General features: G+C 42.5%; 1 protein-coding gene across 8 annotated transcripts in view; it reads right to left on the reverse strand.

Annotated features, from left to right (window-relative positions):
* The window catches only part of RABGAP1L (RAB GTPase activating protein 1 like), a 301,913-nt gene extending 278,133 nt beyond the window's left edge, over positions 1-23,780 (reverse strand). For 3 of the 8 annotated variants that reach the window (XM_053243766.1, XM_053243767.1, XM_053243764.1), the window contains exon 1: positions 23,404-23,762. The gene's annotated coding sequence lies outside the window, so the exon portion shown is untranslated. Of the gene's footprint in view, positions 1-22,932; positions 22,952-23,403 lie in introns of those variants that run through there. The other 5 variants (XM_053243769.1, XM_053243768.1, XM_053243765.1 and 2 more) reach the window with 5 other exon arrangements.
* Between the last annotated feature and the right edge of the window lie 655 nt (positions 23,781-24,435).

Here is a 24,435-nt window from a genome sequence, read left to right on the forward strand (position 1 = left end):
TAGCCACTACTTTTTGCATTTTATATAACATTTTATATGTTCATCATTTTTAAAATACAGCTCTTTAATAATCTCATAGCTACCCTGTTTTCTAAGGATAGCAGCTTTATAGTATTATAATATATTAGCAATTTTAAATATAGTTTTATGTTTCCATCATTTGTTTTTATTATTTGAATCATGTTCTATTGTTCTATCTCATGCTGGTCTTGGACCGTAATAAAGATGATATAATCTGTCTATCTCCCTTCAAATAATAAATGCTATTTTATAGGCCACACACGCACGCACACCCCAGTCAAACAGAAACTGGTAGTAATTTAACAGTGTTTTCTCCGCTGTCTGACTCCACACACATGCCATTCTAAATTATAGGATATGAAAGCATATTGAATGTTTAGTTTACTAAAATTATAAGCACTGCACACTCATCTGTTGCCCAAGTGACACATCAAGTCCCACAAATTCCACATTATCACATGTCACATAAGCAGTTGCGACTGCTAAAACTGCTGCTGAAGCTAGCCCACCCACTTGCACTACCATCTCTGTTCACATAAGCAAACACAGCTATATTATCAGTTTTTAAACAAACTACATAGTTTGAATTTCTCTCTGAAAGCCCGGATGTGAGATTTTAGTACCACTAAGCTTTTTTTAAACATACAGGAAAATTCTGAGTAAAAGCTACTTGCTTCACAATTCTTTCCGAAATTAAACAAATTGTATTCAATACAGGTTGATCTTGCTATCCGTGGATTTGCTATCCACGGTTTCACATATCCACAGTCAAGCGATTTAACCAGACCTCGGCATACGCAAGAAAATTCCAGCAAAAAAGGGGTTAATTCTGCTCATCTGTGGGGTTGGAGTCAACCAGCAATTACCTCGGAGATAATTGCCTGCTGCCATTTTATGACTAAGAGCCATTTTGCGGCTCCTGTGTCTTAAAGAATTTTTCCCCATGGATTTTCACAGAGAATTGGCTAGTTTGGCCATTTGTGGAGTCATGGGCACATGGACATCCATGGAGCATGGTACAACACTGACTATTTGTAATTTTTACAGGCTTTTTTTTTTACCCACCCACCCCACCCGTTTTTCTTCCTATGCAACTCATTACTTGCAGTTGTAGGCGAGAAACTGAACTCCCACGAGTAACGAGGTATCCCTGTAATGTTATTTTTATTGCTTTCTTTGCATACAAAGCAACCTCTCTTTTGGCCTATCCACTGCCAAAAGAGGAGAGATACTATCCACATGAAAGGTATGTTCTTATCAATGCAAGTCTAATGTGGCCACAAAATTTTAGTTATTTTTAACATTTTCTGTCCTGAGAAAACTGCACTATCCATGGTTTGCCACACCTCCCCTGCCCCCTTATATAGCACTACTGAAAGCCTGCCGTCAAAATTTAGTTTGCTAAATAAAATCAAAATGTCTCTCTACATCTTAGCTGTCTCCTTAAGATGGAAAGGAATGCTATCTCCGATTCCCTTGTCTTGCCCAGCTAATTACATAACAAACCCCTAATGTATTAGTAACTACGTGGTACTGTAAGATTATGGGCACTGTACTACAAATTACAAAAGTACCATTTGGTTACACATACTACTAACTACAAAAATCTGCCAGTCAACTTCCATGGGAGAGCTGGATGGGCTCCAATTAGGGTGAAAAAGAATCCTTCACAGGTAAGACCAATGTTTCTTTTTCCACCATAATCGGAGCCCATCCTAGAATAGTGGGTCATACCCAAGCTGGACCAGAGAGTAGCCCAGGCAGGAAGCAGAATTATTTTAGACAACTTGCTGGAGCACCATACAGCCTAATGCCAACTGTGCCATGTGGAAGGAGAAGATCTTTAGTGCATTATGAACATTATGACTGATGACCATGTCACCGCCTGGCAGATAGTTTGTAGGGGTGTCCTGGCCGCAAAGGCTGCCAATGTGGCTGCACTTCTTGTCAAGTGGGCGGTAATGCCCCTCAGTACTGGAGACTGCAATGTCTTGTAGGCCAGGATAATGGCCTCTCTGATCCAATTGCCGAGTGTGCTCTTTGATGCCTTGGTTCCCAAGGTAGGGGCTCGGAAGGAAATGAAGAGGGATTCCTACTCTCAGAGTGCCTTTGTCCTACATATAGATATCTTCAGTGCTCTTCTCACATGCAGCGTGTGCCAGGTCTTTTCCCTGGGCTGAGCTGGTGCTGGACAGGAAGAGGGTAGTAACACCAGCTGTGAGTGAAAGGATGAATTGACTTTAGGTATGAACGTTGTGTCAAGGTAGAGTATGGTGGCATCCTTCTGGAATATGCATAGATCCTTCTGGACTGATAGGGCACCTAGCTCTGATACCCTGCACATGGAAGTAATTGCTGTCAGGAAAAGTGTCTTATAGGATAGTACCTTGAGGGCCGCAGGGGCTCGAATGGAGGTTGAGTGAGTGCGTTGAGAACCTTGTTTAGGTTCCAGGAGGGGAGACTGGGTTATTCACTCCCCTCAGGAAGCGTCTGATATGGGGGTGGAGGAGCGAAGATCCCTGGGCATTGAGTTCCAGGATGGAGGCCAGAGCTGAAGTTTGCCTGTGTAGTTTATTTGGCATGAGGCCCTGGTCAAGGCCGGCCTGTAGGAATGCCAGTACCTCAGGGATGCTTGCCCTTGTAGATCATACACCTTTTATTCTGGACAAACATGAGAAGACCATCCAGGTGGTTTGGCAGATTCTGCTGTTGGAGGATCTCCTGGAGGCCAGGATTGTGGTTTGTACCTTGCAGTCGTAACCCTGGTCAGCTAACGCTTCCCGCTCAATTTCCAGGCATTGAGTTGGAGCCAATCTGGGTCTGGGTGGAGAACCGGTCCCTGGGTTAAGAGGTCTGGGCGTCTGGGAAGAGGCCAGGGTGAACCTATGGCCAGGATGAGAAGGTCGGTGAACCACAGTCGTCAAGGCAATAGGGGTGCTAGCAGGATGATGGTGGCTCCCTCCTGATGAATTTTTTTGATTACTTGGGAAATGATTGGGAAATGTGTATAGGAGACCCTCCGGCCACCGGACTGAGAGGACATCTATGCCCTCTGATTGAGGGTGGTAGAAACAGGATATGAACATGGGAAGTTTCCTGTTCACATGTGTGGCGAAGAGGTCCACTACCGGGTATCCCAGGGCCTCTGTCATCTGGCCGAAGAACTCTTGGTTCAAGGCCCACTCTGCTGAGCCAGTCTGCCCAGTAGTTGGAGTTGCCACTCAGGTGTTCGGTGGTCACGGATAGTAGGTTCCTCTCTGCCCACGTGAAGAGTCTGGTGGTTTCCGTCATGAAAGCCTTTGATTTTGTTCCGCCTTGGTTGTTTATGTGTGACTTTGCAGTTTCGTTGTCCATTTGGACAGGAACGTGACATTGCTTGAAGTGAGGGAGGAAGCTTATCAGTGCTAGGCAGATGACTCAGTTATAGCAGGTTGACCAACTTTTTCTGCTCCCATGGGTGCCATTTTCCTTGTGCGCAGTGGTGGGCAGGATGAGCTCCTCAGCCCTCCAGGCTCGCATCTGTAATTATTGTGATCCTGGGGTGAGGCGGGTGGAGTGGTAATCCCCTCAGGAGAGCCGGAGACCTCCACCAACACAGTGCAAGTGGTGGTGTTAGCACCATCCGGGTGCATTTCAAGATCTGCTCACGGTACAGTAAAAGGAACCACTGAAGGGGGAGAGTGTGCCATCTGGTCCAGGGGGTACACTCTATGCATACTATCATGGACCCCAGAAGCGTGGCCAGCAGCATGAGTTGGGTTGAGTTGCCACTCAGGACTGTTGAGACGAGGGAGGCTATCCTTTCTCTCTTCTCCATGGATAGGTATATTGTCTCCTTGTCTGTTTCAAGAATGGTCCCTAGTTATGGTAGCCTTTGAGTGGATATCAAATGGCTCTTTTGTTGGTTTACTACAAAAACCATGTGCATTGAGGAGGTCCAGCGTCCTTTTGAGCAGTCGGTAGGGATTAGGACCTGATCAAGAGATCATCCAGAACGAGTGTGTGTGAATCACCTGTGAGCGCACATGCACAATTAATGCTATCATGATCTTTGTGAACACCCTTGGGGCTGATAGGCCAAATGGCATTGGCCGGTACTGGTAGTGTATCTTGTTGAACAAAAACCTGAGAAAACGGCAGTGATCGAGTGGATCGGGATATGCAAGTATGCTTCTGATAGGTTCACCGAGGCTAGGAACTCCCTGTCCCTCACCGCTTCCTTGATGGTCCTGATAGACTCCATCTCAAATGGGTGTTTCTGGATGAAGCAGTTCAGGGCCTTTAGGTCCAGGACTACCCGCCATGATCCATTCTTTTTTAAACTAAAAACAGAACAGAATATACACCTTGCCATGAATATGTGAAGGGTACCAACTCGATTGCTCTGATCTGAACGAGGTGCTGGTTCTCTTGTGACTTTTTTTTTCATTTTTCTCTTATCTTGGGGACGGGAGTAGCGATGAAGTGGTTTGGGGGAGGAGAAGAATTTCAAGACTATACCCTCTGTGACTGTCTCCCATACTCAGCGGTTGGAGGTAGCTTCTGTCCAAACTTCCTTGAAGAATAGAAGCCTGCACCCGACCGGTGGGGCATCATTGCTTTCTGTGTTGGAAGGAAGATGATTGGAATAGTTTGTTGAACTGTTGATGACCTGTGCCCCTGGGGCGCTGGTGCCACTGGGAGTGTCCTGAAGCCCTGGAGTTATAATTCCTGTAGTCCCAAAAGGAGCTACTGGAGCTTGCCTGTCTGAATGAGGGGCAAAAGGAATACAAGGAAAAACCTCCCTGGAACGGTCTTCCATTTTCTATCCTGGTGGTTGGCATGGCCTTTTTATCCCTTGTTTCAACGAGCATAGGGTCCAGTGAGTCCCCAAACAATTTTACTCCCTTAAATGGTGACAATGTGAGGTTTAACCAACTTAGAGACTACCTTCCAATGTTTGAGCCATAGGCTCCTCCTACAGCCGAGACCAGGGCTCTTGGTGAGTGTTGGATGCAGTCCAGGCTAGAGTCGGCCATAAAGGCCGCCGCCTTGGCCATCTTGTTAATGCCCTGGCAGAGCTTAGTATTTTCAGGAGGAACCAAATGCCCTGGCGAAAATGGAGTTTGCTGTGGCAGCTTTGATAACTGTCGCTGAAGCCTCATGGGACTTTGAGGAGAAACTCACATTTCTTGTCCTCAGGAATCCTCAATTGCTCTTCTCCCTCCTTATTTACTAACGCCCCAGATACCAGTTGTGCAATCGGTGCATCTAGCACTGGGGGAGCCACAAGAGAGGAGATATCTTGTGGTCTTGAATGTAACTTGTTTGGGAGGGAGAAAGCCCCCTTGTGGGCAAAAGGTGTGCTCCATTCTGCTAGCATAGTTAAATGAAAGAGTTGAGGAAAAGGTACTACTGGAGTGGTAGTGGAAGTAGATGGGAACACCTCTTGATCCAACCCTTGACTAGTGTTTGGCATCCCCAGAGAGACTACCGCATTAATGGTATGCCTTGCCTTTGCCATCAAAATCTGAGGAGTGAAATAAACGGGGGGACCCAGATGCATGATTGTGTGCCTCTTCCTTGGATATCTCCCCTTCCTCTGCTTCAGAGGATGATTGATGCAACTGGATGGGCCGGGGGGCGGGGTTCAGGGGAGCTGGTGGTATGGTTGGTGGAGTTGGGCCCTGGACTGCGGATGGTATGACTGGTGGGGGTTGAGGGCACTGCCTATCCCTAGGAGGGAGTCCTCTTGTGAGGTGGTTCCTCAGAGGATGAGGAATGGTACTGTCTCCTCCTTCAGCCCTGTGCTAGCTGTGGGACAAAACAGCCCCTCTCCCCCACCGGGATGGCCCTCCGAGCGGGGCTGGAGTTAGGGGAAGAGGAGTATACTGTACTGGATGAAACCCTAGGCGAGGGGAGGGGAGCCTTAGGTAAGGAGGGTAGTAAGGTCCTGAACTCCCTGGCAATGAATCTCCTCAGCCACACAGCTAGCAGAGAAGCAATAAGAAGAGGGTTGCTTAACCCTCCTTTCTCCCACTGCTGCTTCTTCGCTGAAAACTGCTTGAAAATAGCGAAGAAAATCAGCAGATATGATGCTCGTGCACTGCAATACCAACAAAATTTCCTTTTCTATTCAAATCAATGTCTGTTTTATCAGAGTGTTAGAGAAAAATTTTGATAACATTGTGCAACCGAACAGGGAACAGCTACTTGGGTTTTGGAGAAACATTTGGGACAACCCTTTTGTCCAAAAAAAATATCATTTTTGGACACCCGCTTTTGTGCAGGCGGTCTTTTACGCTCTTTTCTTACTTTCACATGTTCAACAATGTTTTGGAGAAACATTTGGGCCATCAAGGATGCAGAACGGATTTTAAAAGTTGAGGGGAAATTGGATGGAACCAAAATGGATGACTTGATAACAACACCCCAACTGGTTGAAAAATGAGCAAAAAAGATTACAAACAGGACAGCACCGGGAATGGATGAAGTACATGGCTTTTGGCACAAACATCTGACCAACTTACATAAAAGATTAGCCAAGCAATTGAATGATATACTGGAAAGTGGAGAACTTGATGAATGGATGACAACTGGCAAGACTTGTCTTCTGAAAGACTATGAAAAAGGTGCAGTACCAAGTAACTATAAGCCAATAGCTTGCCTTCCAACAATGTTCAAGCTCATGACAGCAATTGTAGCAGATGCTGTGCAAGACCACCTAGAAAGGAACAGTTTGTTACCAATGGAACAGAAGGGAAACCTTCGGAAAACGAGACAAAAGATCAGCTTATTGACAAAATGGTTTTGGAAAATTGTAAACAAAGGAAGACGAATCTAAATTTATTATTATTATTATTATTTCTTGTTTACACAGTCAGACAGGTGTTATTGACTGGTTTGTTTTGTCCAGACATCGAGTCCTTCCCAAGGACCTGGGAATTATTGGACCTGGGATGCCAGTATTTTATTGTCAATGTTGTTGCTGTTATAGATATCGTCGCAGAATATAGGCTGTTCCTAGTAAAGCTGCTTTTTGTAATTGGCTGATGGTGATTTCTGTGGCCCCTAGGGGGTTGAGGTGCTCTTCAAGGTCTTTTGGAACTGCACCCAGGGCGCCAATTACCACTGGGATTATTTGGGTCTTTTTCTGCCACAGCCTTTCAATTTCAATTTGTAGATCTTTGTATTTGGTGATTTTTTCTATTTCTTTTTCTTCTATTCTGCTATCCCCTGGTATTGTTATGTCGATTATTTTGACTTGTTTTTCTTTCTTCTCGACTACAGTTATATCTGGTGTATTGTGTGGCAGATGTTTGTCTGTTTGTAGTCGGAAGTCCCATAATATTTTTACATCTTCATTTTCGACCACTTTTTCAATTTTATGATGTCACCAATCTTTGGCTACAGGTAGCTTGTATTTTTTGCAGATGTTCCAGTGTATCATCCCTGCTACCTTGTCATGCCTTTGTTTGTAGTCAGTCTGTGCGATCTTTTGACAACAGCTGATTAGGTGGTCCACTGTTTCATCTGCTTCTTTACAAAGGCAGCACTTGCTGTTTGTTGTGGATTTTTCGACTTTTGCTCTTATTGCATTTGTTCTTACTGCCTGTTCTTGTGCAGCCAGTATTAAACCCTCTGTTTCTTTCTTCAAGTTGCTATTCTTAAGCCATTGCCAGGTCTTGGTGATGTCTGATTTCCCACTTATATTGTGCAAATATTGACCATGCAGGGGCTTATTTTTCCATTTCTCTGCTCGGTTCTTGACTTGTTCTTTCTTGTAGGCCTGCTTTGTTTCATTGGTGTTGAATAGTTTCGTGTTATTGACCATTTGAAGTGCATCTTCTTCACTGTCCTTGATATATTCTTCAAGGCCTCTTTTCTCCTCCTCTACTGTTTGATGGACTTTGCAGCATTCCTCTTCCACCTGAACTGCGAGGCAGGTAGAGCCTATCTGCATCACTGCGGGGGTGCAGAGCATGATTGATGGTCATGATTTTCCTGGTCTTATGATCTAGCATCTCTAGCTCTGCCTGGGTCCACTCTATTATTCCTGCAGTGTATCTGATAACAGGTATAGCCCAGGTGTTTATGGCTTGTATGGTGTTCCCGCCATTGAGTTTGGACATGAGGATTTTTCTAACTCTCCTGATGTATTCACTTCCAATTTTTCTTTTAACTTCAGTGTGTGCAATGTTATCAGCCTGGAGAATGCCCAAGTATTTGTAATGTTCTTTCTCTTCCAGGTTCTTGATCTTGCTTCCATTGGGCAGTTCTATTCCTTCTGTTTTTCTTATTTTTCCTCTGTTCATTATTAATGCAGCACACTTGTCTAGTCCAAACTCCATTGCTATATCGCTACTGAATATACGGACAGTGTTTAGCAGTGATTCGATTTCTGACTGGGACGTTCCATACAACTTCAGATCATCCATGTACAGCAGATGGTTGATTTTACTGGATGTTTTAGATGTTTGGTATCCAAGGCCTGTTTTGTTTAGTATTTGTGAAGGTGGGGTCATGGCGATTACAAACAACAGAGGGGATAGTGAGTCCCCTTGGAAAATGCCTCTTCTAATGATAACCTGTCCAAGTGTTTCGCCACTGATTGTTAACTGTGTACTCCACATGCTCATTGCTTTTTTTATAAATATCTGAATGTTTTTGCTGACACCAGTTGTTTCCAAACATTTGAGTATCCATGTGTGAGGCAATGAGTCAAAGGCTTTCTTGTAGTCAATCCATGCAACACTTAGATTGGTTTTTCTTCTCTTGCAGTTTTCTAAAATCATTTTGTCAATCAGCAGCTTGTCTTTTGTGCCTCTAGTGTTCGGGCAATTTCCTTTCTGTTCAACTGGAAGCTGTTTGTTAGTTAATAAGTGTTGCATCACTTCATCTGCTATTATTCCAGTTAATAATTTGAACATGGTTGGCAGGCAGGTTATCGGCCTATAATTACTTGGAACTGCACCTTTTGCTGGGTCTTTCATTATGGGATGAGTTTTCCCAGTTGTTAGCCATTGTTCAATATCACCGTCTTGCAAAATGTGATTGAGCTGTTTAGATAGTTGTTTATGAAGGCTTGTTAGGTGTTTAAGCCAAATCCATGCAGTTCATCATCGCCTGGAACAGTCCAATTTTTAATTTTCTTTGCTCTTTCACTTATTAATTCTTATTAATTAATTCTTATTGATTGATAGATTTATTAATTATTAAATCACTTAATAATTTCACTTATTAATTCTATATTATTATTATTATTAATTCAATTTCTATCCCCCCCCTTTCAAAAATGGCTCAGGGCCATTTACACAGAGCAATAATAAATAAATAAGATGGCTCCCTGTCCCCACCTTCCCAATCCATGTTGGCAATACGACCCCACCCCCATCTGACACCGAGGAGGAGCAGGAAGAAGTACTTCCACTTCCTCTTCCTAGACCTTCTCAGCCCCGGACTGAGGGCAGTGGTGATAGTGCCCCCACGAACAAATGAGCAGCCCCAACAATACCACCACCACCAAAACACTCACAGACAGATAGCAGCATGGTGTGCGAGGGTGGCCAGAACCTCAGGGTATACTCATGAGTCAAATGGGCCGTAACCCAAATTTTGGCTTTTAAAAAGCCAAATCTGGCAACAGAGTTTTAAAGAGACCACTTTGAGCTCCACCCTGGTGAACCATACCAAGTCACTGCAGCACCCAGGTCAGCAGGGAGAAGGATCCTAAGCATCTTAAGATGTCAATGATACTGAAGTGCCTGCAACGGCACCACCTGGGGGTCCCTACTCCTACAGGCAACAATAATCCTTGAGTAGTGGCAAGGCAGCTGCTCCCAAGCAGGGGAAGTTGCCCGAGTGGTGGGTATAGTTGGTGGGCAAGCAGTTTGGTTGCCCAGAGCCTTACCTAATCACCTGGGCTATGAGGGAGACAGATGACCAGCCATTCCAGATGGTGGAGAACACTGGCTTCTGCCAGCCGCTTGCCCCCAACTATAATATTCTCTCATGCACCACCTTCACGAGGCAGGTGGTGCCCTCCCTGTACCGCGTGTGCCCTGCCTGCCGGCACTGTCTCCAAAACAGCTGGCACAGGACAGCAGTGTACCTCCTTGCCACTCTGGTCAGCATCAAACTAGATGTGACCGACACACGTGCGCCAGACTACCAGACCAGTTTGGAGGTCTGGAAAAGGACCTCCAAACCAGTTCGTGCCGATCCCTGGTCTGCAGTGCTTTGCAAGGCAGGGACACAAAATTCATTGCAAATTCCAATGCAAAACTTGTCATGTGTACTCTGTAAGTGCAGTTTGTTTCAGCCATAGGGAACAATGGGGAACTTGAAGAAGTTAAAAAAAAGAAATGGGCAAGCGGGTGATTTTTAACCTTTCCCCAAACCTTGGGAAAGGCTAAAGATTTAAAATTGCCTGCTTGGCCATTTCTTTTTTGGGTTGGGTGGTAGGTAGCACCCATCATGCCCTACCACCCAACCCAACCTGGTGTCCCTAGCACCTACCCATGGGGAACAATGGGGTGTTCCAAGTTCCACATTGTTCCATATGGCCAAATCACTCAAATCATCAATGATTCATCAAAACAGCCAGCTATGGGTGCTGTTTCGACAAACCATTTGAGGATTTTGCCATTCGTTTTAATCTTGAAACCAACTGCAAAATCTATTTCGTGCACACTCCTACCTAAGATGAATGTGAAAGGTAACAGTATTCTAGGACAAATACAAGCACATCTGGTTACACATAAAGTTTCAGTTGGACATGGTAACTAAAAAATTAAAACTACAGGCTTTATGACCATGGTGGATTTTGAGACAAGGACAGGTATTTGAACAGTTCTCATCTTAGAGTAGTCTCTCTCAAATAAGCATACCAACAAAACAAAACAAAACAAAAAATACTGCATAGCTGTTTCAACTTGCCCTTTTGTCATCAAGGCACTGTTTTTCACTTCAGGGATCTTAGGAAAGTGTGATTAACCTAACAACTTATTTTTATCTTCGGAAATGATGTCAGTGAAAGTAAAATAACTGACTCAATTTGGATAGATTTCTGGTAAAAATCCAGAAAGTAAAAGCTAGTAGTCATGTTGTCCGATTCTCTTTCCCGTTTTGTCTTGATCAACTTACGCAAATATCAGCATTCACTTTTTAAAACTGCACAGTAAGTACAAAGAACTAAATAGTAGTATGTAAGAAATCCATGCCAACAATATCTACTCTTTTGAAACAGCTTGTAAATAAAACCTCTTATAATTTATGTTGCACATTAGTGATCTTGTTTAACTCTCTGTTTTAAAGTAACAGAATTTTTTTCACAGCATAACAAACATGTTAGAACACTTCTAAGGTCACCACAATAACACCACTGTGTTTATTCATTGTTTTATGTATACGACAGGGCTTAACAAATCACAGGTGCTCAAAAGCCATGGCACCTAGAAATTTAACTGTGGTGCCTAGAGATGTGAACAAAACCAGGTTGCCCAGTTCAGTTTGAGTCCAGACCGGACTTAAACAGGATGAAACATTTTGGGGTTTTGTGTACCCCAACCCTCCCCCCAATCTGGGGGTGTTCACAATTTTACATTTTTAAAGAAAAATAACTCACCACCACTCTGGGGGGCTTCTCCAAGGCCACGGGGGGTCTCTGGAGGCCCCCACTTCCGCCCAGCCTCCAATACTGTCCAAATTGCCCGGCCCAGATGGTCTTCAGCCTGTTATGGGCCTGCCCTCCATGGCAGTGGCCATTTTGGAGGATGCTGCACGTGCCCAATGGGCCTCTGCATGGCCTGGGTCCAAGCACAAGAGGCCTTGCTCTTCACATTTCATAACCCTATCTCTCCCTCTCAAACACACTAACACCAAATAATTGTGGCAATACCCCTGGTGTAGTTCTCATTAGGTCACTGAGCAACCAACACATTGATCCCCATTTATCAACTGAAGACCAAATCAGATACAGCACAATGAAGAACTGAAGTGGAGCCTGCACTCCTATGAAGATTTATTCCAGCATATCTCAGCCAAGGAGCCCACCATTCCACTCATGGCAAGCTCATCATTCACAAGTTGGATGAGCCCGAGTCGACACCAACTCAACGACACACTTTACTTTAGTCCTACTTCAGATCTCAATCTGAAGGAGGGAATACTTACAGTAGTTGTGGTATGCTTGATAAATCCTAAAAATTAATTATTTTTCAAAGATACTATATCAAACAGCATTTAGGAAAGCTTTTATGAACACTAAGTATAGTTACAATAGTCAAAAATGCTTCTCAAATTAAGGTACAAAATGCAAATAAGAATTATGAGATCGCTCAGTCTTATAAACTGGGAGAGAAATCCATATTTCTACTTGTGAAAACAGAGAACCCACAATTACATCAATAAAATCCAACCCCTGTTAAGAAAGACAGGAACAAAGCTTTCTTGATAATTGCTTCAATAGGAAGTCTTGGCCAGGACAAAACACTCCACAGAAGTAGTAACGGGGGAGCATTTCCCAGGCTGCGATACCATTCTGATAAATTCTAGCCAAGTCAAGGAATTCACTTTATGTACACAATATCATCTAAGACAGTGATGCCTTGGAAGGGTGAGTTTTCATTGCCTTAAGTTTCTACTATTCATCCACTATACTACAAGTATTTGGTGAAACTACTTAAGATCTGCCACCAAATAGCAAGAAAGCAGCATGGTGGGGAATTTCCAGTGGTGAGAGAATGCTGAACCTGACAAATCCTGAGGTAGCTAAATTATATCCTCCAATTTCTCCCTTGATCCCATTCCTCAACCATCCATTATTTCATTATAAACATAATAATTTGCTGTTTTGGAAAATAAGCAGCCATGCAAGTTAAGAAATCTGGTGTCAGATATACAGACCTATGAGAGGAGTACATCTCACCTACAAGGTCTATCAATAAGGAGGTTTCAAATCATTGTGAGACCAATATCACCAATACTACAGGGCTTAATCAAACTACACATCCCCTTCAAGAAACATGACACAAGACTGTTGTTCTAAACCTGTTAATAACCTAGTACATGTTTATTGTTTATTTTTTAATTTATTTAGTTATCAAATTTGTACACCACCCCAAACTTTCATCTCTGAGTGGTTAACAGCAGCATAAAACAAGTTAAAAACATATACAAAAACTAAAAACAATTTAAAAATTTAAAAATAAACCAGATATTAAAACCTAAAAATTTAGGAAGTTGAGAATGCTTGAGTGAAAAGATGGGTTTTCAAGTGTTTTTTGTAAATTGCCAGAGATGGAGAGGATTGTATCTCAGCAGGAAGCGCATTCCACAATCTCGGGGCAGTGACCGAGAAGGCCCATCTCTGTGTAGCCACCAAAAGAGTTGGTGGTAACTCGGGACGGACCTCCTCAGATGACCTCAATGGGTGGTGGGGCTCATAATGAAGAAGACACTCTCTTAAATACCCATGTTCCAGGCTTTTCCCTCCAGAGGGAAGATACAGAATGAACTAGAGGTACATCCAGGTGTTGGCTAATGGTCAAGATGCCAGCCCACAAAAGCAACCCTTTAAATATATAAATCAGCACCTCTGCTGTATGGATACCGTATTTTACGGACTATAAGGCGCTGCGGACTATAAGACGCACCTTAATTTTAATCCAGTTTTTCAGAGTTTTAACATATTAAACTGTTAAAACATATAAGACGCTCCTGAATTTGGGCGGATATTTTTCGAGGAAAAAAGTGAGTCTTATAGTCCATAAAATACGGTATATGCATTGATATGGCACTGTATGGATTAAAAAAGCCACAGAGCTGCAGCATCTGTTAAAAAGGAAGTTATTTATGTAGAATTTCCCACACATACTTAGCACCGACTGTAGTTTGCTCTTAAAATTAGCACTGAAAATTCAAGGTCCATCAGGTCTGGATTCCAAAATGTGTGAAATCGCATGAACTCGGCTCTAGTGAAATATCACAGTAAAAGGTACCAATGCAAATGAATGCAGGAAACCACTGTAAGAATGCAGATAAGCAGAGATAAAAACCACTGACACATACACACACATATTATTAATGTAATGTAATATATGAATGGGGGGGGGCTGCCAGAAAAGGGTCAGAGTCAAGATCTGATTCAACTTTAAATATTCTAACAGCAGGCACTCAATTGCATGCATCTAAACTATTCATCTACTGTATTTTCAAGTTAGTCAACCTTTTTTTAAATCCTTTTAATTTCTTGTTTTTGTTTTTATTTCTGTACACTGAGTCCGTCCATGCAGATACACCCAAACTTCTTCACAGAAGATCCTAGTAGAAAAGACTGCAGATCAGCTGAAGAGCTGTTCCTGCAGGTTAGCTTCTCTACTAGCCTCCAGCTCCCAAGTTCCACCTGCATTTATTCTGTTGCCTTTCTCTGGAGGAAGGGTCTGGAAATTGGAATCCAGACAACATCTGTCTCTTGTCAACTACCAGAAGAGACTATACATAAACTGAAAGGCTATAAATTGGCATCTTATCACCAGCTAGTCTCCAATTCCACCTGCAACTTTTTTTTTTAAAGCAAGCTTCTGCTTTTCCTTACTGCTGTTCTAACCAAGTGGCCAATAATAAGGCAAGGCACAAAAACTTCATAAACAGGATAAATTGAACACATAACTTTGTGCATCTAAAATTTTAGACTGACTTAATGTGGAAGACGTTGTGGATATAATCCAGACTAGTTGTGCTAGCACAATGAGAGAAGTCACATGCACTTAAGAAGCTTGTGGAGCAGCTGCATGGTTCCCTCTGGAACGCTGTGCAACCACTAGTGGAAGATATACACTAGGTATCAACTGCTTCCACTAGTGCAAGGACTAGCCTGGAAACAGGCTTCCTTTTCTTTTTTTTCTGTGGGTGTTTTTTGTTTGTTTGTTTTGGAGTGTCACTGCACTCTTTGAGCTACTGCAACATTACTACAGTAGTCGTAATGTAAGCCAATGTCTTCAAACGATAGCTCATATTTTAAATCACTTTTTCCTTTTAAGCAGGCCTTCTGAAATCCTACAAGCTCAAGTTGCAGGAGATAAGATAAGGTGCCTCAGTGCATCATGGTAAATGATGGGCCTGCTCTGGTTTTCATAGATCTTGCGTTATTATGAGAGCGAACTTTCAGGAGACCTGCCAGGTCAGATCTCTCCAAATGCTGCGGATGTCTCATGTCTGTGATAACTGCTGAGTCATGACGGAGGTCAAATGATTCTGCTCCAGCAAGTGCCTCTGGGGGCAGGGTGGGGGCTATGCAAGTCCAGTGCCAGTCCTGGGGAGCTCTCTGTCTTTTCACTTCACAGATACCTAGATGTGACAATTTAGCTACAAAAAGGCAGGAACGGGAATAACAGGAGGTGAGAGTCAGGGTCAGGCAAAGTGCACAGGAAGAACAACAGGCATATGATCAACAGATTAAAAATAAGTTTCATTTTGTGAGGTGAGTGAGTCTGGAGTCTCCAAAAGTTGATAACTGCAAACAAAACCACTTTCTGAGCAAACTTCTCTCTCATTCTTGACTTCTTCCAGGAGATACCCAGAGAAGCTTCCAAGAACCCCTGCTGTACAAAATGTCAAGAGACAACTAATACAATTGTAATGTCATCGTAGTCTGTAAAGTGGACAGGGCTGAGAAGTGGTTACTGGCCCAATCCACCTGATAAACTTCATGGGTGAGCAGGGATTTGAATCCACATCTCCTCGGTCCAAGTCTGAAATTCTATCTACTATGTGGTTATACTGGAATGTTAGAATACAAATCTGCACACACATTACAGCAGTTGTCAACTTTTGGAGACCCAAGACTCACTCACCTCACAAAACCAGACTCATTTTTAATCTGTTTATCATATGCCTATTGTCCTTCCTGTGTACTTTAAAGGTGAAGTTGTGCCCTTGAATTGGTATCAACTCCTGGCAACCACAGAGCTTTGTGGTTGTCTTTGGGAGAATACAGGAGGGGTTTACCATTGCCTCCTCCTGCGCAGAGTGAGATGCCTTTCAGCACTTTCCTATATCGCTGCTGCCCGATATAGGTGTTTCCCATATTCTGGGAAACATACCAGCAGGGCTTCAAAATAGGAACCTCTTGCTCGCTAGGCAAGTCATTTCCCTGCTGTGTCATTAGGTGGCATCCTGTGCACTTTGCCTGAGCCTTTTCTGACTCTCACCTCATTAAAAAAACAGGAACTTTTAGTCCCAGTGGAATCAACCCAGCAAGTGAAGACCACTGCTATAGAAGATCTTGATGGAGCAAGACCAGAGGTATGTATGGAATTTTTTTAACCAGGGAAGCTCTGCTGGAGGTTTTCCAGACTGCCAGCTTTACCACAGGAGGAAGTGGCTTAAGCTAGGACAAGTGCACATAAAGAACATATACCCACATATAAGAGTAAGCAAGCACAAATCAGAGTAAATCATACTGTTTACATTGCTTTGCCTTCCGCAACTCCTCCTCTTGCCTCCACTGCCTGTCTCGTGCGGGCTCCTGCCGGCAAGCGGGCAGATCCGGTTGTTTTCTCTCATGCATGAGCAAGAAAAGCAGCAACTCATCCACCCCCTTGCCGGCAAGAGCTGACTGGGAATAGTGACAGGAGCGCGAGGAAGAGGAGCACACAATCCACTGGTTTCATTCTTTTAAAAAGTGTTTTGTACAATGATTTTATTGTAAGCAGCTTTGAGGGCTTAGGCAAACAAGGTGGAATAAAAACTTAATATATCCTCAGATGTTATGGTTTAGAATAGATTATGTAGTGACATTGGGAGCACCCAAGCAAATGCAGTCACAAACCTATGTTTTCATTAAAAACAAAACAGGAATGCGGGCACAAACTGAAGCACAGAATAGAAACAAAGCAAATGCAAACTGGCTAAGTAGTACTGTTTGTCAAGTGATGACAGAGCTTACAAGTGCAGGTTACTTTTCTTACATTCCAGATTACATTCCAAAGTCCAGAAATGCTGGCCAAAGCCAATTGATTTCTGAACTGCAGTGCCTAGACACAGAATGGATGCAACTGTTTTCCTCCCTCAGATCTGTAGTTCAGGGTCCTCAGTGACATGTGTACACTGACGTACGGAAAGATCCACCAAAAGATCACGAGTCAAACCTCTCTGTCCTTAAAGTAGGACTCAGTTATACAGACAAGCATTCAAAGTACTGCTTAAGCTCATACAAGGGGCTTGTATCCAGTGAAATTTGGGCTTATTTCTTTGAGCAGCCATGTCAAACTGCTTTCAAATTACACTCCATTTCAACAGCAGTTTGCCAGACAAGTTGACATGGTATTTACTAAGGGTTCATTTTACTACAATAAAACCTTGAGATTTACTGCCATAGCTTTGTTATTTGTTGTGGGGGGAGAATCGGAGGATACACAAATGAATCCCAATTTTAGGAACTAAAACATCCTATTTTAATACTGTTTTATCACTACAATATGAAAAGGGAACAGGACAGATTGAACTAACACAATGGCAAGGAGACAAAGGTGCAAATCAGGATTTCCTGGGTTTGAATCTCACCTTTTTCATGAATTAACTAGGTGGCCTTGGGAAAGTCACTCCCTCAGCCTCAGTTCCCCAGATGCAATATGGGGCAATACCTTACAGGGCTGTTGTAACGGCTACACAGAGATGCAAAATACTTTGCACACTTTAAAAAAGCCTAAACAAGTTATACAAGTTACTTTTATATAAGAGAAGTAAAGGGGGGGGACTCATCCTAAGTACTTAAAAAATCAAGTTTCATATTTTGAGACCAATAAAATATCCCAAACAAGTATGCAGACTAAATGATTTCTAGTACAGTTAACACACTGTACATTTAGTTGTACAGTCTACAAATACAGCCTAGGTGCATAATTGAGAACCCTGGCCATGAAGCACACGTGCATTCTCCATCACAGAATGATGTCTGCTTGGAGACAAGAAAGATTTATGTGGGGTTTTTTCTGTGCAAACATATGCAAGGATATCAAGCAAACTTGCTCACTTGAAAGGTAAAGTTTATACACTTATTTAGAAATAAGTCCCATTAAACAGGTAGAGACTTATTTTCTATTGCATGGAGTAAAACTATTTTGTTCAATAGAGATGTGCAACTCAGTTTGTGAGCAAATTGATTCATGCCAAATCAAGGCGATTAGCATGATCCTAATGTGAATTAAATCGCCCTTAAAGTAAAGGGGCTGATTCAGATTAGAATCAAATTAGCCCCAATTCAATGCAACTCGATTCATGCACTAATTTTGGTGGGCTTTCTCTCCCCCACCACCCCTTGCTGATTGGCTTAAAATTTCCTTGCTTGGTTTGCTGGCATGGGCAACTGTGCTCCCATTGGCTGAGAGGAGGGAGGAAGAAGGGAGAACAAAAAAGGAGGAAATTTCAAAACGTTATCAAAAATCCTGGGAGGCAGAGTGAGCCCTTAGTGTGTCTTTGAGGAGGATACATCAGGAGAAGAGGAAGGAAAGAAAATTTGGTTTTGTGGTTTTCGTTTCTCTGCACAGAGCATAATATGCTGTGCTACTGCTGCTATATTAACTCTCTGGTTTTGCTGGATCTCAGACTGACAAAGGTAGAATTTGGGTGTCCGCCTTCCTTGAGTAGCTGTTTGGTTTGCATTGTATTGTGTTGTAGCATTGGACAGAGGCAGCTCAGGTACATTTAAACAATATTTTCTTGGTGATTGCTGTGAGATGAGTTCCACTGTTTCACTCACTGCTCTGCTCTGCAATCTGCATTGCAAAGTGAACTCACTCAGTCAAAATGTGGCTGAAGGTGTTGTTGTAGTTGAGCTTATGGCTATGCAACTTTTAACTGATCACTACTCCAAAAGACCATATACCTATAACATTTTACTGTAAACTAAACAAACATTCTTCCTTGTCTTTATGGTTAAAGTAGTATATCCCCCAACCTTTTTTTGGTAGAACTGCATTCTGCCCCCTCCCCGCCCCCCCAAATTGACATGGTGCAGTTTTATAGTAAAGAAGGTAAGCCCAGATAGCATTTAAGTTATGCTTAAAGCAATATTTAAAATATCCAGTTTTACTTTCCACATTCAGGGGTAATAACAACAAAGTGATCCATTAAGCACAGAAGAATCTCAAGCCAAAAATCTATCAAGGGGCATCATTGGATAAAAGCCAGCTCCAACTGGGACATACAGGTACTAAGACTGCCACATCATACTTTAAAACACTTTTAAAAGAAGCTGCCCATGTTAAATTTCTCCTATTTAGGTAACTATAAGCTGGGTGAAGAACTTTATGAAATACTAAAGACCTGCCACAGGACTTTGCTACCACTGAAATGAATTAACACACACAACCTTTGGGTGGAAACTACATGTAGGCAGCAAATACAGATCCGGGAACCCAGACAGCAAGATGGTGAGGAGGAGAACAACTTGAAGATAAGAGGTGGGTTGCTTAACACTCACGCTGTCGTGGGGGCGAGGTTGTAGCTCCTTGGGGTCTAACACATGCCTTGCATGCAGAAGTTTCAGATTCAACCCTTGGCATCTCCAAGGAGGACTGGAAAAGGCTGCTATCTCAGACACTGAAGAGCCACAGCCAAAGAGCAGTGATTACGTGACCTCAATGCATCAAGGATTTGATTGCCTGATACCAAAGGCAACTTCATATGTATACTACTCTTCCCCTGTAAATGCTCCTCCCACAGAGAGCCAGAGTTCTCAGAAGAAAACGCTGAGACAGAATAAATTTCTACCTACTTAAATTAGCACTACAGGATATGATTCACATGGCAGAAGAGACAAGCATATCAATGAAAGAAAACTCAGAAGGTACAAACCATGTTTATTTTCAAAGTAGCTAATGGGGGAGTGGGCAGCCTCATGTCTTTGCCTCCTAAAGGCATGACTATACTATCCATAACTATGTGCTGGCAGGGATCCCCCCCCACCAGAAAATATTGAGCTTTTTTTTAAAAAAAAGAAACCAGGTTCAAGCCCTTGTCACACATTTAAAGTGTTCTTAAAAGTTAAAATTTGGAGCAATATTTCCTGAAGGCTCAGAAGCCAATGAGAGCTCTATGCAGATCAAGGAGGGAGAAAAGTGAGATTCCTGTGACCTTGCTAGATCTTTTAACAATCTGGCAGTCAATTATTTAAGTTACATTATGCAGAATACATGTGTTATTTGTGCTCAACTTGACACAGAATCTGAATTACTACTGCACAAAAGTTTTTATTCCTCTAGAGCACAATCCTGCATTTTACTCAGCTCAGGTATAAGGGTTGGATTATAAAGTTATAATACACAAGTTGAAGACTGCAACACAGCATACATTGCATTGCACTGGGGTGGGGGGGGAAATTAATGCTGGTGGGAGTCATTGAATTAGTTATGCAAATACATGTTAATAGTTAAGTAATAAGTATATTGTTATGACCTGTGATCATAACACAGAAGAAGAAATACAACATACCAAGAAGTTTATCCGTTCTGGAAGAATTTTTATAATAGGAATTTACTCTCTAAAAACCAAATGTTAAATTTGACATAGGAATACTTCTTAGGGTTTTTTTTTCCAGTGTAAGCATTACTAAGGTTTTGGGTTTGTTTTTGTTTTTTTTAAAGCCTACAATGCTCACCTTATCAACTCATGCCCCTGACACATAGGTCAGGTTCACAACAAGTCTCTAAAGATGATAGTTGGGGGTGGGGAGGAGAGAGTATCAAAATTCAGTTTAATTTTCCCCAAATAAATTGTTCTGTATCCATCAGTTATGCTTTCAGAAAGGGAGGAGCAGCTTTCACAAAACACTGGTAAGTTAGAAACAAGCTGTGAAATATTCAGAAGTGTGTTTATGTGGGTAAGAGGATTTGTACACACTTCCCGAAAACCCTCCGACAACATGAGAACATTAACTTACATGAAGTGCTTTTTCTGAGATATTGGCTCAGAGATTAGAAATATCACTACAGTACATCTTTAACTCACACTAGTCCTACATATAATCTGTGTACAGTGTATGTGTGTACAGATCTGTATGCACACATTCAGACATTATGTTTAACGCATACATAGTACTACACCTCCTAGCTGTACCCTGCATTTGAGAGGGCCTGTACCCAGGTTCATTTTTAACATGTACATATGTACAATCATTCACTCAAAATTATGTACATGTGAACAGACACTTTAAGTACATTGAGTGTAATGTCTGGATAGCGCTACTGTCACAGTACATACTGTTCTTTTATTCTTTGTCACCAATGACACAGTACCTCCAGTGACTGCTACTGGTGTCTATCTTATGTTTCTTTTAGATTGTGAGCCCTCTGGGGACAGGGATCCATCTTATTTATTTATTATTTCTCTGTGTAAACCACCCTGAGCTGTTTTTGGAAGGGTGGTATAGAATTAATTATGAAGTTGCTACAGATAGTTACATATTTTTAATATGATTCAGTTAATACAATAAGTTACATTCAGGTGATTTATTCAGCAAGTAACATTAAAGCAACACATTACAGTAAGACCACAAAATTACAACACATATCAACTGAAGTTCAACAGAAGATCATGTCAACATATGAAGCTGCCTTGTATTGCATTAGACCATTGGTCCATGTAGACCAGTATCATCTATTCTGATTAACAGTAGCTCTTCAAAGTCTCTGGTAGGGATCTTTACCAGTCCCATTACCCAGAATATACTCTGGAAAAGCTAGATATTGCATCTTGAACCTTCTGTACTGAAAGATAATACTCTACCATCTATCTAGCAACCCTCACCTCATACATTTTGGCAATATATTAATAGATGTCTACTTTGCTGTAACCAATTTTGTCACACTTCAAACTAATCCCAATGCACTCGTATTAAAAATATAGGTAGAGAGAAAACTGAATATATAGGTCTCCCTAATCATAAGGTAATATAGATTTGCAGCACAATACTAACCATTTTTATCCTGAGTTTAATAGAACTATTATCTAGAAAGTTAGCTTAAAATAGCAGCTTTAAGCATCCAGCTGAAATCACTGTAAGTATAAGCATGTTTCTGCAGAACCAAGGTTTTCTGCAGGCCATGTCAGTGCATTATATTAGCACTTTTCTAGCTCTTGGTTGTTTCAGGAAAAAACTGAGATGAAATGCTTAAAATGCAGCAATTTTTTTTCCATTACTGACATCAACAAAGCCACTGTGACCTATCTAGAGTGTTAATGGAGCAGAACGTTTTCTGTACAAATTACCTTTGAACAAAAACACAAATCCACACAATATTATTTTGGTTATCCAATTTAAAAGTCATTCTCAAATGCTTTCAGTTTCCACAGCAGTCCATTTCTGAAACACTGGTGAGTTCTATCAAAGCCTAAAATACAGCAAACACTTTGCTCTCTTTGTCTCAATTTCAAGGTTGGAGTACATGTTAAGAACTCAAAGCATATAGCAAACATGGTAAGCCAAACTTATTTTGTTAACTCACAATCAACCTGCACAGTTTCTCTACCTAAAAAAGCATTTTACAGAGCTAGTTCAACAAGAATAAAGTTTTGCCAGGAAGGTTTTCATTAAATCTCCATCATTAAACTTGCAAACGAGGGTCCTAGCCCCATTTATTTACCGTGCAATACCTACATAACCTCTGTAGTAGACCAAACAACCAGTGCTTGCTAAGAGGAAAAACCAAGTCTGTACAACAACATCTTTCCTCCCACCCACATACGCATCCTACATAACTAAAGTAGGGAAGCAACTTTATCATAATAGCAGCTCTGTCCCTCTAGCACCGCAGCTTACTTGCAATTCTGATTGATTTCATAGAGTGTGTTTAGGACTGCAGCCTAAAAGACTGCGGGCAAGGCAAGCATCTCCAGGCTCGAGTCCAAAATCCTGGCAAAAAGCAAACATACCCGCTCCCATTTTTAAAGAGCTGTGGATTGACACAAAGCAGGAAGTCACAACAGCAGACACATCTCGAAACACAGACACACCGTCTCTCTCTCTCGCTCTCGCTTCCTCGAGCCGATACAAACAGCGATCAAGACAGACGTGGCGGGGGAGAGCAAAGCTGGAAGTACGTGTGTTAGGTCAAAAGTTGTTGCTGCTGCTCTCTCCGCGCCTGGGCGGGGGAAACCGGCTGCCCATAGGAAGAATTCCTGTTGTCTCCAAGCCAGTTATCCCAGAGCTGAGCAAGACCTTTCTCCCCCACCAACAAAAATCCAAAGGCGGACTGGTTAGATCCAAAACAATTTAAAGTCAACAATTCACTAGTGCAAACGTCCCGCCCAGCCGCCTTTCCTCCCCTTTTCACACATATATGCCCTCCATACAGCCACAGTGGAGAAGGGCATAAAATGTCCCACGAGAATGCCCCTTCTTACCAGCAGCTTCTAACTCCTTCAGGATTGGGGCGTGATGACTGCTGCACTGGCGGCGGCCCGCCAGTTCCTCCCTGCCGCTGATGGAGGCGATGATGAAGATTTTCTCCTAGAGGGAGGGGGAAAGGGTGATGAGGGAGGGGGGAGACGACGTAAGCAGGCGGGAGTGAAGAGAGCGCGGCCGTAAGACGCCAAGCACGCAGGCGCAAGAGAACCCTAAAAAACGGCACGCCCAACGTTCTAGCAACAGCTATGGTTGAGGGGAAAAGGGGTGAGGCGGCGTCAGGCGCTGGCGGGTTAGCTAGTAAAACCGTTCATATGAACTACAGCGCGTGAGCTCTTGATGGTTTCCTCCTCTTCCCCATCCATCCTTAGGCTCCGCCCACAGCACTGCGGAGCGAATTAGGACAGAATGACATCTCGGTAGGGGCAGGACATCATTCCAATATTGGAATTTGGAAAGGTGAAGCACTACTGTTACTTGTAAAGCACGAGGCACGAGCGTTCATCTTCCGTTGAGTATTGATGATTGATCGATTAAGTGCCGTCAAGTCAGTGTCGACTCTTTGCCGTTGAATATAGGAGGCTCGCTATTTACACTGACGGTGACCACTGAAATAGTAAATCTCTGAATGGCCTGGCTGGCCTGTACCACTTCAAACTCTAGGTGGGGTGAACGCTCTATTCAAAGTAATTCCTTGCACATAAAACACATTTTAGAAGTACAATATAAAGATGCAAGTTACAAAGCACATAAAAGCAGACCAACTACGACATGCTCAGTAAAAGATGAGAGCCACAGAAGCAGTATTTCAGATTTCGTATAGCGAAACTAGAACATAAATCAAGTCCATAACAGAACATAAATCAAGCCCATAACAGAACATAAATCAAGCCCAACTACAAAGACATCAACGTTAAATACCAAAAGCCCATTGGAACAAGATAGACTTTGGTGCCTAAAGGCCAGAAAAAGAAGAAAGGGGAAAAGGCACTATGCAGATCTGCTTAGGAAGAGAATTCCACAACCAGAGT

The sequence above is a fragment of the Hemicordylus capensis genome, chromosome 4 (assembly GCF_027244095.1).
Source record: "Hemicordylus capensis ecotype Gifberg chromosome 4, rHemCap1.1.pri, whole genome shotgun sequence".
Classification (NCBI taxonomy): domain Eukaryota; kingdom Metazoa; phylum Chordata; class Lepidosauria; order Squamata; family Cordylidae; genus Hemicordylus; species Hemicordylus capensis.